Raw genomic sequence first — 16,168 nt, forward strand, 5'->3', positions numbered from 1 at the left:
AGAGAGAGAGAGCTCCCTACAGCATTTGAGACTTCCAGGAGCTCATCCATTGCGCATGCTCACCAAATCGACATCAGATATGAGAGGTATGCTCTTCAACATTGACTCCAAGTGTTGTTTACTTCAGTTAGTCGCAAAACCTCGCCAGCACCACCATCACAACCTGTGCACACATACTGTAGATCGGTTGTTAGGAAGACCTATAGGCCACCAAATGGAACCAAAATTGAAAGGCACAATGTCTATAGCTTAGAGATTAAACCTATGACTCTGGATAGCGCAGAAGAAGCATCCCAGAAAACCCTAATTTCACAGGGCCTGCACAAGGGCGGCTGACCCAAAGTGATCGGAAATGAGCCAAAACACAGAGGTAGTAGGCCAATAACCTCGACAAACCAATCGAAGGGTTAGACCATGGAAAATTTAATCCAAGCTAGACGGCACTACACCAAATTGGAAACAAGATGGACTCTGAAGGTAAGGGGAGATAGACTTGACAGGCGGCTCAGAGTTAGAGCAGGATAGTATCAAGGACAGATAAAGTCTAGATGCACATGTGAGAGGCCAAGGGACCTTATATCAACTAGAAGAAGGCAGACAATGGACCACAAATCAGAAAAGAGGATAATTGGAGCATAAGTTCGAGTCTATTGCGATAGACTAAACAGAATGCCACAGGGCCATTTGATCAAAAACTAGAATCAACAGTTGGCTTCAGCATGGTGTAAGAAGCTGGCTACCCACAAAATTTGAGCCCAAAAACAACAAAAAAGAAGGAGATAGACCAACAACTCCTTGGAAGGATTCTGAAGAATGAAAGTTGATCCAATAGGGGGTCACTTGACATCCATTTGAGATGGAAATGGGATCAGTTCATATATAGGCCATGGGAAATCTGAGTGTGAAGTCACAGGTGAAGAATAACTCCCCTATGAGAAGATAGCGAGTCTATCGCGATAGACTCAGCAGAGTGTGAACTTGGCCTGATTATGAAACTTAACCATATGGAAAGTTTTGATACCCTATGCACATGTACCACACAAAGTTTCAAAGCATTTGGACACTTTCTCCTTCATCAACAACATTAATTTGAAGCCGTCAGAGTCAAACACTAAAAGGACTTGTCTATCTGCTAACATTTTTCACTAACTCCTCTTGGGACTAAGAGGGCTCAACTACATGCATGCTTAAGTGATAATCAATTTAGAAAATAGGTACTATGTTTATACATTAACCATTACTTGTGGATACATGATCCATGGATGCTTCTCCGGGAAAAAGAAAAGGCAAGAACCTGGCAACGGAGGGTGCAATACCCTATACACTTCTACACAATTCATTAAAGCCAGCAACCACATGGATACCTGCAGAAGTGCAACAGGCAGTAGCTTTCCAAATCTACCAAGGTTCCTATGTGGATGACAAAGGAAATTTAGTGGATACAGTAATGATCCCCAAGGAGGCAGAAAACTACCTGAAAAGATCACCGCAAAGATCATGGCTGAAGAAAGTTGGCTTATGGAACTTTGTTTCACTGCCACCAGTGGGGATAGATTTCAAGAGGGTACAACAACTAATTGATACTATCCAAGAAGACGGAACTTGCAGGGTTGTAGGCATGGATAATGAGATGATGGAGATTCAGATCACCAAGGAAATCATCAAAGAAGCGTTAAAATTGTCTGATCAAGGAGGCAACATGAGAGAAAGAAGGAATAATCTCACAGTCTACCTGCAGAGATCCAAACTACCGTCTTTTGAACTCATAGAAAACCCAGAAGTGAGGGAACTAGCACAGGTACACAGTCAATGTTTATTGAGCTACAGCAAGAGACCGCCTAGATACACTACACCACACGGGGTCATCTCAACAACAATGACCTGGGTTATGGGAATGACACATGATTTCTATATAGATCATGCATCATATCTATTTGAGGAAGTCACAAAGCTACAGCAGGACAAACCAAATTACATTGCAGGAGGAGAAGTACTCACCAGAATGATATACCGTGCCATAGGAGCCGCAGATCAGCTACCACCTGCTCCTCAACAGAACAACTGGCTGGTGCTACGAGAGAATATTGAAGACAGACCACAAAGGCGAGTACCTCCCTGTACTAACACCATTGGAGGACGCGGGCTGGAAAGAATCACCAGAAGTACACAGGAAAAGAGGGAAGAAGAAAGAAAAGTTGAAGAAGAGAACTTGAGATTAAAGAAGCGGAAAGCGGAAATTGAGAACAACACCAGATTGCAGAAGGTAGCAAATATGGAAAGAATGCTAGAAGGCTTTGTACTAGAAATATCTCTACGAGGCGATGTAGGCGCCACCTGGAGACCCTCTAGTAGCACTTACACATTAAGAACAAAGAATAAACATAATCCAGCTTTTGAGTTGGACTGGTTTGAGAGATACATCCAAGAGAGGAATGCTATGGATGAGCCAGAAATGCTACTTGAAGAGGAGGATCTCCAAACCTTAAGAGATCAATTGAGACCAACTACACGAGATGAGGAAACACCACCTCCATCTCCAAGGCCAAAGACAAGTGAAAGGCAATCAACTCCACCTGTTGACTCTCCTCCGCATTCAGAGAGCTCACATCGTGATGAGAGAGTTCCTACACCACCCAATGGAGAAGAAGAACAAAGGACAGATGGCCATTTAAACACTGGAACAATATCACGCTTTGACAAAGGCAAGCACATAGAGGTAGATCCAACAAGAGAAAAAGCTCCCTCCTCTCAAGAAATTGAGTTGGAAGTTACTATAAACGTGGATTTATAGTCAATGGAGACTCTACTAAACCAAACAAGACTGCACAGTTGGTTGTTAGACGATCAGAACAGGGCAAACAAAAAGAAATTGCAAACAACCCATCAAGAGGTTCTGAAGTTGCAGGAGCAAAGTGATGACAACCTTAAACTGATCAGCATTAAAGATGTTGAGATCTTGGGTCTCAAAAGCAGAATAAACCTCCTCAAAGAAAATTTACAGGAGTCAGACATTTTCAATGCCATTTGTGAAGATACCATCAATGTGTTTTTTGAAGATGTCAATGACAGAGATGAACAAATCCAAAGGTTGACGGCAAAAAAACAAGATGCCCTGGAGACAGTCAAAAATTTACAAGTCATAATTGATGACTTACAAATTGAAGTGAAGGATTTGAGAGCAGTAACGGACATACAGGCAAGGGAGATAGAAAGAGCAAAGAAACAAAAAACGCTGCTACCAGCAACACCGGTGGTCCAACCGCAAGAAGACGTGGAGGCACTGAAGAGAGAGCTGGAATTGGAAAGAAAATATAGGTTAATGATAGCTGAAAGTGCACTTAGAGATGAGGATCAGTTGCAAAGGCAAATCTTTGACTTACAAAGTGAACAACAACAAGGACCAGCTCATGACAGTGAAATAGAAAGCCTCGTTTCCAAGTCCATCAAGGAAGAAAATGAGAATCTGCACAACAGAGTATAAGAGTTAGAAGAGGTTGCAGCCCAAACGGAGATGGAATTTCAAACACTCCTAATCAATAATCGAACAATGGCTGCACAAATTGCAAGTCTCCAAACTGCAAGGCAATCCCACGGGCAGGTGCGGGTGCACATGGTGCAAGCGGCCACGGATTTGGCTGGCTTGGCAGAACTATATGGGGGTGATGATGACTATGGGGGTGATGATGACTATGAGGAAGGATCAGAGGACCATGGGGCCCCAGATACACAGAATGATCAAGTTGGCAAGAAGAAGACAAAGATTCAGTCACAAAACTTGAAGAGCAGAAGCTGGCCGAAGAGATGGAAAAGCAGTTAGATATGATGTGGTACAAGGCCATGAAACTAGAGAAGGAGATGCTACGAGGACTCTCCAGATCAGGCAAGACAGCAACAGAGCTACGGGAAGAGTGGAATGCCCCGATGTTACCCTATGCTCTGCTGAAATATGAAACACTGACACATCAACAGCAGCTAGCAAAGGAAGAACAAGTGCCACTATTTGAAGGAGAATTACAGGTTCAGGAACAACAAAGCAGAATCGTAGATAGCCAGCCAAAGTGGAGGCGTCAGTGACTTTTGGATCATCCTAACAACCTGATCCACTTAGTCAATGCACCACCTGAACTCAGAGATGATAGAACTTTTTACCCAACACCAAGAGCTTATACTTACAACCAACATAAAGCCTTACAAAGCAGAAATCCCACATGGCTGAACTATCCAGTTTTGCTAGGACCTGCTGAAGGAGAGAGAATTTTTTATTCTTACATGGTGAAAATCCTTCAGGGCGCCATTGCGAAATTCGAAGGCTCTCCCAACCTGTCCTGCAAAATGCTTTGTAAAATAGCTCGGACGTTTTTGGCCTTCTCACAGCATTTTCAGAAAGCTGGAGTTCAGAGTTCATGAATACGGATAGAAACATATCAGAGCTATCATATGATCTAAGTGGGCCACCTACAGAGCTAGTTTTGTACGCATACTTCAGACGGCTCATGTTTTTGCCCAGCTACCATCTCCAGACATTCAAAGAAGCATTTTACACCGGCTTCTTCATGTACAAGTCAAAAAAAATTGGCCCATTAATGGCGAGTGAATCTATGAGATACGATGCGTTTCTACATGATTTAAACTAGGAAGAAAGACAAAGAAATTGAAGACAAAGCCAGTCATGTCGTGGTATACATGAATTAAGAGGGGGGGAGTGTTGGATCCCAACAATGGTATAAATTCCCTTTGTAATGCCAATGATGTCTACCGTCTTTATCCAATTGTTTGGATTATGTATAGATTTATTAGTTGGTCAGGACGCAATGCGTTTCCACTTTGTAATTATGATGAGTAGAACTCAATTAAAACCCCATGTACATTTTGAGCTAAGGTGACTAAAGTATAAATGTCACCTTAGAACCATTTTTGAATAACATTATTTTTCATTAATTCTTCGTCATACGGGTCTGAGAGAGAGAGAGAGAGAGTGTGTGTTTGATCTTATCCTCTTCGCTACACGCGTCTCCCTCATCAGATCAACGAAGCGATCGCACCATCGCGGTAGCCTCTCCGAGAGCTACGTGCCCACGCCACGCATTCGTATCTTCGAGCTGTTCTGAGCGGTCCTTCCACGAGCTTGTTTTGCTTGTAAGTAGCACAAACAATGTCTGTTTTCAACAATCAAGTACTTTATGGAACGAGGGAGAGATTAGCTATACATAGATACTCATAGACTTAGGTTTCACACACTTTTAGATTATGACATGTGAGTCTATTGCAACTGTATTCGAGATAACTAGGGTTAAAATCTGGTGAGATTGGACTTATAGGTAAGTATATCCTAGTAAGAGGATGGTGCCTAGCAAGTTTGAAGCGATTCCGAGTTCATTTGATGTGTAAACGGTGTTATGAGCATTTAGGGATATAATGGGTTGGAGTTAACAAGGATTAGTGATTGATGCATCATAGAAGTGCGTATGTGTAGGTTGGTCTCAGCCTGACAAGCTAACGAGATTGCCTTTGTGCACCTACGGGTTAGTCGTGTCACCGGATGACAAGTATGTTGTCTGTGTCGTGCTTGTGAGCATGAACAGGGGAGTAGATTAATATCCTAAAATACAACCCTACTTTGGAACATCGATACAGGTTTTCATAGATGATTTTTGCATCTATAGTTCAGGAGCCCTCCATTAAGCAAAGTCTATGATGGCTTAACCAAGCTGCAAACCTTGGGTGGCCAGCTCAACATGGATAAGTGTCACATTGGTGAAAGCAAAGTCACTCTCCTTGGCCATGTAATTTTATCAAAATGGATTGAGGCTGACCCTAGCAAGATTCAAGCTCTGGTATCTTTGTCATCACCCACCACCACTAAGCAGCTGGTTTCTTCCCTTTAGAAGGTAAGATACTTAAGCAGGTTCATTCAATTGCTATCTCAAGTGGTCCTTCCCCTACAACAACTCACCCAGAGGGATGCCTTCTCATGGAGTGAAGAGAAAGAGTAGCAATTTACTGAGGTAAAGAAAATCCTAGCTAAGCTTCCCACCATTTCACCCCCTAAGTGGGACAAGCCATTTTATGTGAACCCTAGTGTAGGAAGTGATACACTTGGAGCCGTGCTAATGCAAAAGGACCCCCAAACTTCTTTCATGCGTCCTATTTACTTCTCTATTCGTGTCATGACCCCGTCAAAAAAGGGATTTACCGAAGTAGAACATATGGCTTTGGCACTAATGTTTGCCACCACAAAGTTCCGCTCATATCTCTTGCCTATACCCTTTGTTTTCCCACATGTAATGCGCAACACACGGATGTCTCATATAAGATCTCTAAGTGGTTAATTAAATAACAAGAGTTTGACTACACCATGCAAGTAGAAAACTCCACCAGGGCTAGTTTAGCGGGAATTCTCACCCATCGCCACTATGAGAAGAAGCTGAAGGTCAACACGAAAGAAAAAGAAACACCACTAGAAGAGAGTCCTAGGCTAGAAAGAGCTCACTCTCTTTTCTTTGACGGAGCATACAAGAGAACAATGGACCAATCTGCGGCTGGCATAGTCATTTTCAATGAGCAACAAGAAAGAGTATTCTCCATCGGACAGTTATTACACTCCCACTCCAACAATGAAGCAGAATATGCAGCCCTAATTCTTGGGTTGGAACAATGTATTTCACAAAGAATTCAGGGCCTAAATGTGTTTGGCGATGCTTTGCTTTTGATAAGGCAAATAAATGGTACTTGGGTTTATAGAAATCAGGTTTTACTGGATCAACTACGCCAAGTTAAGGATCTTCTAAGGAAGTTTAAAGTAGTGAAACTATTTCATGTCCCCAGAGCAGAAAATTAGGAGGCAGATGCTCTAGCAAAAGAAAGAATACAAGACGTTTCCATAGGAGCAAAAATGAAGCTATCCCTCTTTCAAGGTAGTGATGCTATGCCTGATGTCGTCAGCTTTCTAGATACAGGAGAATGTCTGGAAGGATATACCAAAGACCAGAAACAGTGGCTGGTAAGGAAGGCTACTAGGTACCGCCTTGTAAACGACCACTTGTATTGTAAGGGCAAGGATCAAATTTTCACGCGAGTGCCAACCTCCAGTGAGATCACAGAGGTAATTTCAAGCTTCCATGATGGCGTCTCCAGCGGTCATTTTTCTCTAGATATCACCAATAGAAAGATTCTACAGGCAGGATATTCTTGGCCTAGCTTGAACAAGGATGTGCACCATTGGTGTAAAACATGTAAGGCTTGTCAAGTGGCCAGTGATCGCACATTAACCTACGAGCCACAAACTCCTATCATCTCATATGGTCCATTTGAGAAATGGGGAATTGATGCAATCAGTCCTTTACCAAGGGCCCAATCAGGTAAACTGTACATCATAGCGGGTGTAGACTACATGACTCGATGGGCAGAAGCAACAGCTACCACCCGCATTACAGCCCAAGAGGTAGCAAAGTTCATTTTTGAGCATATCTGTTGTCGTTTTGGCACTCCTCTTGAGATAATATTAGATAGAGGACAAGGTTTCAGAGGCGATCTGGTAGGAGAACTGATGAAGAAGTTAGACATCACACGCCAACATTCCACACCATAATATCCACAATGCAATGGTCTGGTGGAGAAGGTAAATGAAATGATTTGTAAAATCATCACAAAGCAGGTCAACAATCACACAGGAGACTGGGATAAACATCTCATGGCAGCTCTCTCTGGGCCTACCGAGCGACGTTCCGAACATCACTAGGTTTCACCCCTTTCCATCTAGTTTATGGGAAGGAGGCAATTCTACCTATTGAGGTACAAATAGCCAGCTTACGACTCTTGGCTAGCCAGATACAACATCCAATCATAAATCTCCGAAACCATATCTTGGATCTGGAGAGGCTCTAACTAGATAGGAAAGAAGCAATCAATCACTATGCAACACAGGCAGAACGACGCCGGCTCACTTTCAATCAAGGGCTTAAAGAAAAGGGACTGGAAAAAGGTATGTTAGTGATGAGATACGACAGCAGGTTCGACACCAAGAAGGACAAGAAATTTCAACCCAGATGGGAAGGACCATTCATCATCAAGAAACGCTATGACAACGGCAACTATAAGCTGATGGAATCGGATGGGAGAATTCACAAGACTAGGGTCAATGGATGGAGGCTGAAAAGGTATTTTCTTAGGTTTGATCCAGAATTCATTCTAGACATTCCAGAAGAGGGAGAACCCTCTAACTCCACAACTAAAGATGCAAAGGAAGGGCTAGAAGCATGAATGCCTCTAGCCAAATGGGAGGGCTAATGATGGCCGTCTTTCGAAACCGTGCCCGTGAGAACCACACCCTAAGGAAGGAAAGGTTTGTTACCAAAAAGAAAAAAAAGAAAAAAAAATCCCTTTACCATTCACCATACCCCCCCTCCCTCCAAGGTTAACCACCAGTGGGGCGCCATCAGTTTGGCCACACCCCTCCATTATCACCAAAAGACGATCTCTCTCTCTCTTACTGTCGGGCCCCGCTAATATTCTCTCTCCTACTCTACCGTTGCATCATCCGGCCCGGTGGGTGCCTTTGGTATCTCTGTCACACTCCAGCCCCGATGGGCCGCCATAGATATTATCCTCTCTCTCTCTCTCTTCCAAATATTCTCCCCCCCTCTCTCTCTCTCTCTCTCTGCTTGTCCACACTCCAGCCCCGGCGGGCCGTACCCCCATCCCCTCTCGTCCACACTCCCTTCCGCTTTAAGTATCCCCCCCTGTTTTTTTCCTTTCCCCCCTACCCTGGAGGACCACTGACCTAAACCCACCCCCCCCCCCCCCCCCCCCCCCCCCCCCCACCCATCTACACCTAGCCTTAGCTCTCTCTCTCTCTTGGGAGTAGCCACGGCGGGCCTTAGAGCAAGCACCATCTCTCCCTCCCTCTATCTCTCTCACCCTCTCTTCCTCTATCCTCTAAACCCCCCCCCCACTATATCCTCTCTCTCTATAACACCCCCCCCCCCCTCACAACCCCTATCTCCCTCTCTTCCCTTGGTGGGAACCACCCGTCACAACCCCTATCTCCCTCTCTCTCGTTGACTAAGCAACCCCCACCCCCCCCCCCCCCCCCCCCTTGTCTCGCCCGTTGTCGGCTCCACCCCTCCACTTGCGCTCATCCACACCCGCGCGTACTCTCCTCGGTCATGCACACCCCTCACAACCCCTATCCCCTCTCCCCTCCCTCACCATCTCCCCCCCCCACCCTGATGCTCTCTCTCTCGCGCTTTGCCTCACCCGCAGGCTGCCCGGCTCCACACCGCCACTCGCGCTCTCTCTGTACATAGCCCGTGCTGCGCCGCTTGACACACACACACACACACCCGCTGCGTACACACACATACCCCCCATTCACCACCCTCATCCCCCCATCTCTGCATCGCCACAACACTGCCGTAAATCAAAACAAAAAACAAAAGATATATATATATATATACAAAATAACCCCCCCCCGTTCCCACACACGCAGACGCACCGACATGTAAATACACACACACACCCATACATACACACACACACGCATATACGCACGCACCACACAAACAAAATACAATAAAAACCGAAGGAAGTCCACGACTACGACACACGAAAAGAAGGAGAAGCCCGAATCACGCGCCGCCAACAACAAAAAGAAGAAATGCGCCGAAGGCATGACCCGACCGACCCTGAAAAGACGTACGCACTACACCGACGCACCGGTAATACACCATTCGCTGGCACCACGCAACCACGACGCCATTTTTAGTAATTTATAGGTTATGTTCATCATTTCTTTAGTTTTCACCCAAGTCTTGTAAATTCCCAATTTGTAAAGTCCCTCTCTCTAGAAGATGGTCACAAAGGCCCATCTAGAGGTTTTCATTTTTAAATAACTCCTAAGCCAAAGCAAGGGTCAACCACACCGGGCCCACCGCTTGCTTTGTCTCCCCGATTAGCTTGCCCTAATCACACCGAGATTACCATAATCCAAGCAGCCAACACCTAAGAGGTCAGCACTTTGTAGAGTGTTCATGAGAGGTCAGCACTTTGTAGAGTGTAGTGGGAAGAGTTGACACTATTCGCATCATGGGGAGGGGGCTTGTGTGATGGTTTGCCTTGGGAATTGCACCATGCAAAGGGAGCCACGTACACCTCTCGACTCCAATGGTCGATGCACACACATATACACACTCTTGGTAGCAAGCTTCACAATCATTGAGTCGCCTTAGAGAACACACCAAGTTATTTCACCATTCTTTATCCCTACCTCTCTATCACCACGGTGTGCCGCCTTGCTGGAAGGAAGGTCATTGTAAATACTACAGAAATAATTCTCCCTCACACCCCGGAGGGTTTTCATTCATTTGTCAGCCTCTGTGCGTGTGTGTGTGTGTGTGTGTGTGTGTGTGTGTGTGTGTGTGTGTGTGTGTAAGTTTGCGGTGTTCACATCATCTTGGTCGCGTCCTAGCCGCCCAAAGCTAGGTGGTGCCCCCCCTGTTCGCTTTACTGTGGCAGGCTCAAGGCGTGCCATTCGGCCCCCAGCGTTTTAGAGGCTGTCGGGGTTCCGGGTTTATTTTGCTCCCGTCACTGCTTTCATTCCAAACATCCTTAAGGTTGTTTTCGGCACTGTTCCAGCATCCCCGGAACATTCCCCCCTTCCTAAACTGCACAAGTCCTCGGGCGCATTTTGTAAGTGTTGGCTCTTAGTGACTTGATGTGAGAGTACTGGAGTCCCAAAACTCCTAAAAGGGTTTTCTTTGATGAGGTTTACTCTTCAATGTACCTATCAATCATCTGTAGGTGAGTCCCTACTAGTAGATAGCACTTTTGAATATATAATTCACATGTAAAACAATGTAGGACCAATTTGTTATTTTGTGGTACATTGCTTGGCATAGGACCAATTTGTTATTTTGTGGTACATTGCTTGGCAAATCTAGGAAAGAGTGCCTGATGCTATATGTCCAAATGTGGGACATCCTATATGTTTTTCACAAATCAATGATTTCAATTCAAAGCATATGCGGTGCAAAATAAGTCTATGGGTACTTAAGAGATAAGTCGTGGCAACTTTAACATCTTAAGAGCATCCAAGAGGCTGGCAACCCTCAACTAAGTTGATTTTGTTGATGAGGTTATCACACTCACTCACTTCAAATTGTGCATTTGTGTGAACTTCCCACTCCTTTGACTTATAAATAGACTTAGACTTTGACTCTTATGCTCACCCCATCCAGCATGAGCGACTAACATACTTAGCTCAACTCTCCAGCTTGAGTAGTAACCTAGTAGCTACGACTCTTATTCACAGAGTTCATAATTACATGAAGCTCTGGGTTGAATACCTAAGCACATTTTGGCTTTCGGGACGCCCGACTCTTGACTCTTATGCCTATAGTGTTTACTACTAGCGACTTGTGTAATGGAATTGATATTTCTATTAATTACTCTAGCTGACAGGTGGAAAAGGCTTGACCGAGCTAGGCCTACACATACGGAAATATATTTCATGTATCATTCAAGTGCTCTTTATGAGCTTCGGCCATTTATGACCGGCCGGCCAATTTGTACTCACAATTGACCATTTAAGAAATCTATAAAACAAATACGTGCAAGAGGGAAATGGTCACTCTTGCACGGGGGGAGATTGCATCCAGTGCTCGTGTCTACTCCTCTCTCCTCCCCTCTCGTCTCTCTCGCCGTGCGAGGCATAACACTATGCTCTAGGAGGTGCGCCTAGACATTGGAAAGAGAGAAATGGGAAAACCACCAACACATAAACTCGATGCCTCTATATAGCTCAGTGATCTCATAGCACCCCTATCCCCTAGCAAACACACACCATGATACGCTATCTGCAAACAACTATTGTCCAAGCCCAATTCCGACCAACCCCATCTATATGCACCAACACTCCAAGCATATCATAGAGGTTCTCTCTTATAACCCTTTTGAACACCCTCACAACAACAATAGCATTTCAAAATTGATTAACATTCACACGACATTGCAGAATCTTGAACATTCATCCATCCTATTTAAGATTGCACCCAATTTATGCATTTAACGCCAATAAACACTTCGATATCAATGGCCTACACTGCATTCACATAGAAGACACCAACACAAAAAACCATCCGACTCCATGAAGCCACAGCTCATGGCATATAGCCCTCCATGAGTGCGGGAGGAGGTTCTCTCTCACTCTTTCATATGCTATTCCTTGCCCCTTCATGTTCATGGCAAGACGCTCCTCATGTTCATAGGAACCATTGCTCAGAGCGGTCCCTTCTTCCTGCTCTTTGTAGTCCCCAAGGGCACCACCCTTTTCATCTAGGCCGCGACCTCAAGCCGACCATCGTATGCAACCCTTCCTTCAAGCCATAAGCGCAGCCCGCCCTTCGGAAACTCTCACACCTATGGTCGGCCACCCTCCTTGTTGTGACCTCGTGTGACCCCCGGCCGCCTCTTCTCCCACCTGCAACGCTGCCTTCCAGTGCTCAGGCCCGCCACCACTGCTATACCCGGTTGGTGAGACCCCCTCAGCCCCTGGCGGCCCTTCACTTCTTCTTCTCCCCTTCACTGGCGTATCTGCCTTCCTTTTGGTCCTTGGCGGGCTTTCATAAACCAGCCCCCGTCCTCATGTCCTGCGCTCTCCTCAGAGCCACCACCTCATGGTGTCACCACCCTACCGTCCTCTGGCCGCCTTCTCCACAACTCTTGGCCTTTGTAACGCCGCCCTGCGGTCCTGAAGGCCCTGCATATCTGTGCAGCTAGCCCGTCACCTCTGTAGCCGCCAATCTTGATCACGCCGGGCTCTTCCTCAGTCCCCCCTCTCTTGCAAACCCCTTCGCTATCTCCGGTCTGGCCTGCCCCTTGGCGGCTTCAACTCCCTCCCGTCATGTAACTGCCGCCCTCTCTGTTAATGGCTCCCCAGTGCCTACTGTCTGCCCAGTGCGCAAGCCTCCCTTACACATGTCCCTGCATGCTCGCCCTTGGCGGCCTCTCCTCATACAAAACCACACAGGTGGCGGCCCTTTACTGTTGGCACTGTTCGTTGACTGCAGCACGACAGAACCCCCTTTTTTTTTTTTGCCTTTGAATAACTTAAAGCTATGCTTTTTTTTTTTGACACCTCGCTTGGCAATCAGTCCCACACCGCTTCGAAAGACCACTTCAACCCCATCTCAAGCACACACTTCGACGCTTGAGTTCAACCCTCTTAGGAAAAATAGGCTGAGCTCCCTTTCACAACACCGAGCTTGAGAAACCATTATGCAGACTTCATGGCATCATTTGACGACGACAATCACTAACCTTTGACATCCTTAAGCTCCAGTTTCGCTAAGCTAAAAGTCATCATAAGCTTGTTGAATGTCGCGTCTGACATACCCATCATGTAGCACAAGTTCCAGGCTGCACCAAACAAATGCACCAGCATTCTCGTATCCACCTGCAAACTGCCATGTTCCTGCTATTAGCCCTTCCATAGATCGCCACAGTTTGGTTGTACCATCATTGCCCACCCCCCTATTGAGCATTTATGCTCAACCACAGTATTATTTAGATAAAATAAGTATGTATAGAGAGCATGATAAAAATAGAGATATTGACTGCATATGAAAATGATAGTGGCTATAGAAATAGGATAGATATAGAGAGAAGAGCATCTGCTATTGCATCACCCTCCAGGGTCAAATGGAAAGCTCGAAGCTTCCCCAATCATAGTGTAGGCTCCACCTGGATCAAATACAAAGCAATGGCCGTGGCCATCCACCTGTAAAGCATGTTTTTTCAAACCTTCCTTCGCATTTGTAGGCAAATAGACATGCCCCCCTTCCATATCTTTGTAGCATGGAGCTTCATCACCCTACATCCATAACCCTTGCTTCCAATCATAAGCATACCGTCGATACCTCGAAGCACCTGTACCATAAACCTCTCTCATGCCATCCGCTATAGAACCCTCAATAGCATAGTCTTCTTCAAAAAATCCTCGCCACTGACACAAAGACACATGTAAAGCAACCTCCCATAACACATGTATCCATAGAATCCCATAAAGTAGCAAGACCCTGCCATTTTCCTCCACCTGCTGCATAGCCAAGCAAACCTGATCCCTTTGCCAACCTATATCCCAACCCTCTGTAAACGGCTCCAACATCATCTTTTTATCCTCAAGAGCATGACTTGCTAGAATGACAACCTGTTCTTCAAAGACCTCATCACCTGCAAGGTCGGTGGCACCTTCCTGATCATTGCATGGAGCCTCTCGCTCATAGGTTGCACCTGTACCAGTTTCCATAGAGTCATCTGCCGAAGCTAACTCTTCACGGCTACACACAAACTCTGAAACTTCATCGTGCACCTCAACATGCAAGCTTGCCCCACCCCTGTATAGACAAATCAATTGAACATACCTCCACTTCTGCTTCTAGCTCCTCCAAGTCATCCTCGAAAACCTGCTCTTCAACCAAACTGGATGCACAATCCAACCATACCTCATCCTCCAATAGGGACTCACCATCACCAGACACAAGAGATGGCTGCTTGACTAGCAGATCACACGAGGCATCCACACCTGCACTATGCTTCTCCTCGACCTTTAGCTAGCTGGTAGGCGACTCGCATCCACTGTTCATCACTTCATCCACATGAAAAATATCATAAGTTTCGTACCTAGAAGACATGGACTCCGTCTCCCATGTAGCATCTGTATCCAAACTGTTGTTGGAGCTATGATAACTATTGGACTCCTCTTTTAGAGGCTCTAAAACTGACACCTCTTCTTTAAAAACTTTTACGACCTTGCTCTCTTGAGGAAGCAAACCGGGTGGCACCCTGAATATACCTCTCTGCACCTGTTGAGCCTTGGTTGGCATTTCTTCTACCTCTTCTATCCTAGCATCAACTTCACATGCTTTGATCACATTCATATCAACAAAAAAAGGAGCTTTTACCTCTTGATGCTCATCAACCTGCTTGGGCTTAGGTCCACTGGCTACCGTGATTACCGATTGTAGCAATCCTGCCTCCATCTTCTTCTTCATCTTTCGACTCTTTGCTCTGGCAACTCTGACAGCTTCGTCATAAGTGCTTGGATCTTCATACTCCACTCTCTCATGAACATAAGGATGCAAGCATGATAGAAACCTTTCCAGCTTAAAGTATCCTGCATTGGTTGCTTGGGTAACAGCCACAAAATCCCCCCAACAAGCTTCAAATTTATCAACAAAAGCATCAAAATTGGCACTTACTTCCTGCTGCAAGCCTTTGAGCTTTGCATCTGCTTCCGAAACCGACATCACCTTTTGATACCTTTGTAAGAATTGCTCGCGAAATCCGATCCAAGTCTGCTTGTGTAGATCTTCTAAGCCATCAAACCAAACCTTGCTTTACCTCGCAACACCAAAGGTAGAGTTTGGAGCTTCGCTTCGTCACCTGGCATCTGCAATACTGCCAGCATTAACAGCTCAAAATCAGCAAGCCAATCATCTGCATCCTCATCTCCTTTGAACACTGGACCAAACTCTTGCTTCATCTTCACTCACAAACACCTTGTTAGGAAGCAATCAGTGGGTCCTCAGTGGGGGCACCACAAGATGGAAAGGGGGAAATGGCAAAACCACCAACACATAAACTCGATGCCTCTATATAGCGCAGTGATCTCACAACACCCCTATCCCCTAGCAAACACACACCATGATACGCTATCTGCAAACAACTATTGTCCAAGCCCAATCCCGACTAGCCCCGTCTATATGCACTAACACTCCAAGCATATCATAGAGGTTATCGCCTATAACCCTTTTGAACACCCTCACAACAACAATAGCATTTCAAAATTGATTAACATTCACACGACATTGCAGAATCCTGAACATTCATCCATCCTGTTTAAGCTTGCACCCAATTTATGCATTTAACGCCAATAAACACTTCGATATCAATGGACTACACTGCATTCACATAGAAGACACCAACACAAAAAACCATCCGACTCCATGAAGCCACAGCTCACAGCATATAGCCCTCCTTCATGAGTGCGAGAGGAGGTTCTCTCATACTCTTTCATATGCTATTCCTTGCCCCTTCATGTTCATGGCAAGACGCTCCTCATGCTCATAGGAACCACTGCTCAGAGCGGTCCCTTCTTCCTGCTCTTTGTAGT

At 45.5% G+C, this 16,168-nt stretch overlaps 1 pseudogene across 1 annotated transcript; it reads right to left on the minus strand.

Annotated features, from left to right (window-relative positions):
• Positions 1–13,315: 13,315 nt before the first annotated feature.
• LOC147426209 (uncharacterized) lies at positions 13,316–15,763 on the minus strand (annotated as a pseudogene). The gene is made up of 2 exons (XR_015186203.1): positions 14,958–15,763; positions 13,316–14,858 (listed from the first exon to the last, which is right to left on the minus strand). The product of XR_015186203.1 is annotated as an uncharacterized LOC147426209 (transcript).
• Between the last annotated feature and the right edge of the window lie 405 nt (positions 15,764–16,168).

The sequence above is a fragment of the Adiantum capillus-veneris genome, chromosome 24 (assembly GCF_014529385.1).
Source record: "Adiantum capillus-veneris isolate H3 chromosome 24, ASM1452938v2, whole genome shotgun sequence".
NCBI classification, from domain to species: domain Eukaryota; kingdom Viridiplantae; phylum Streptophyta; class Polypodiopsida; order Polypodiales; family Pteridaceae; genus Adiantum; species Adiantum capillus-veneris.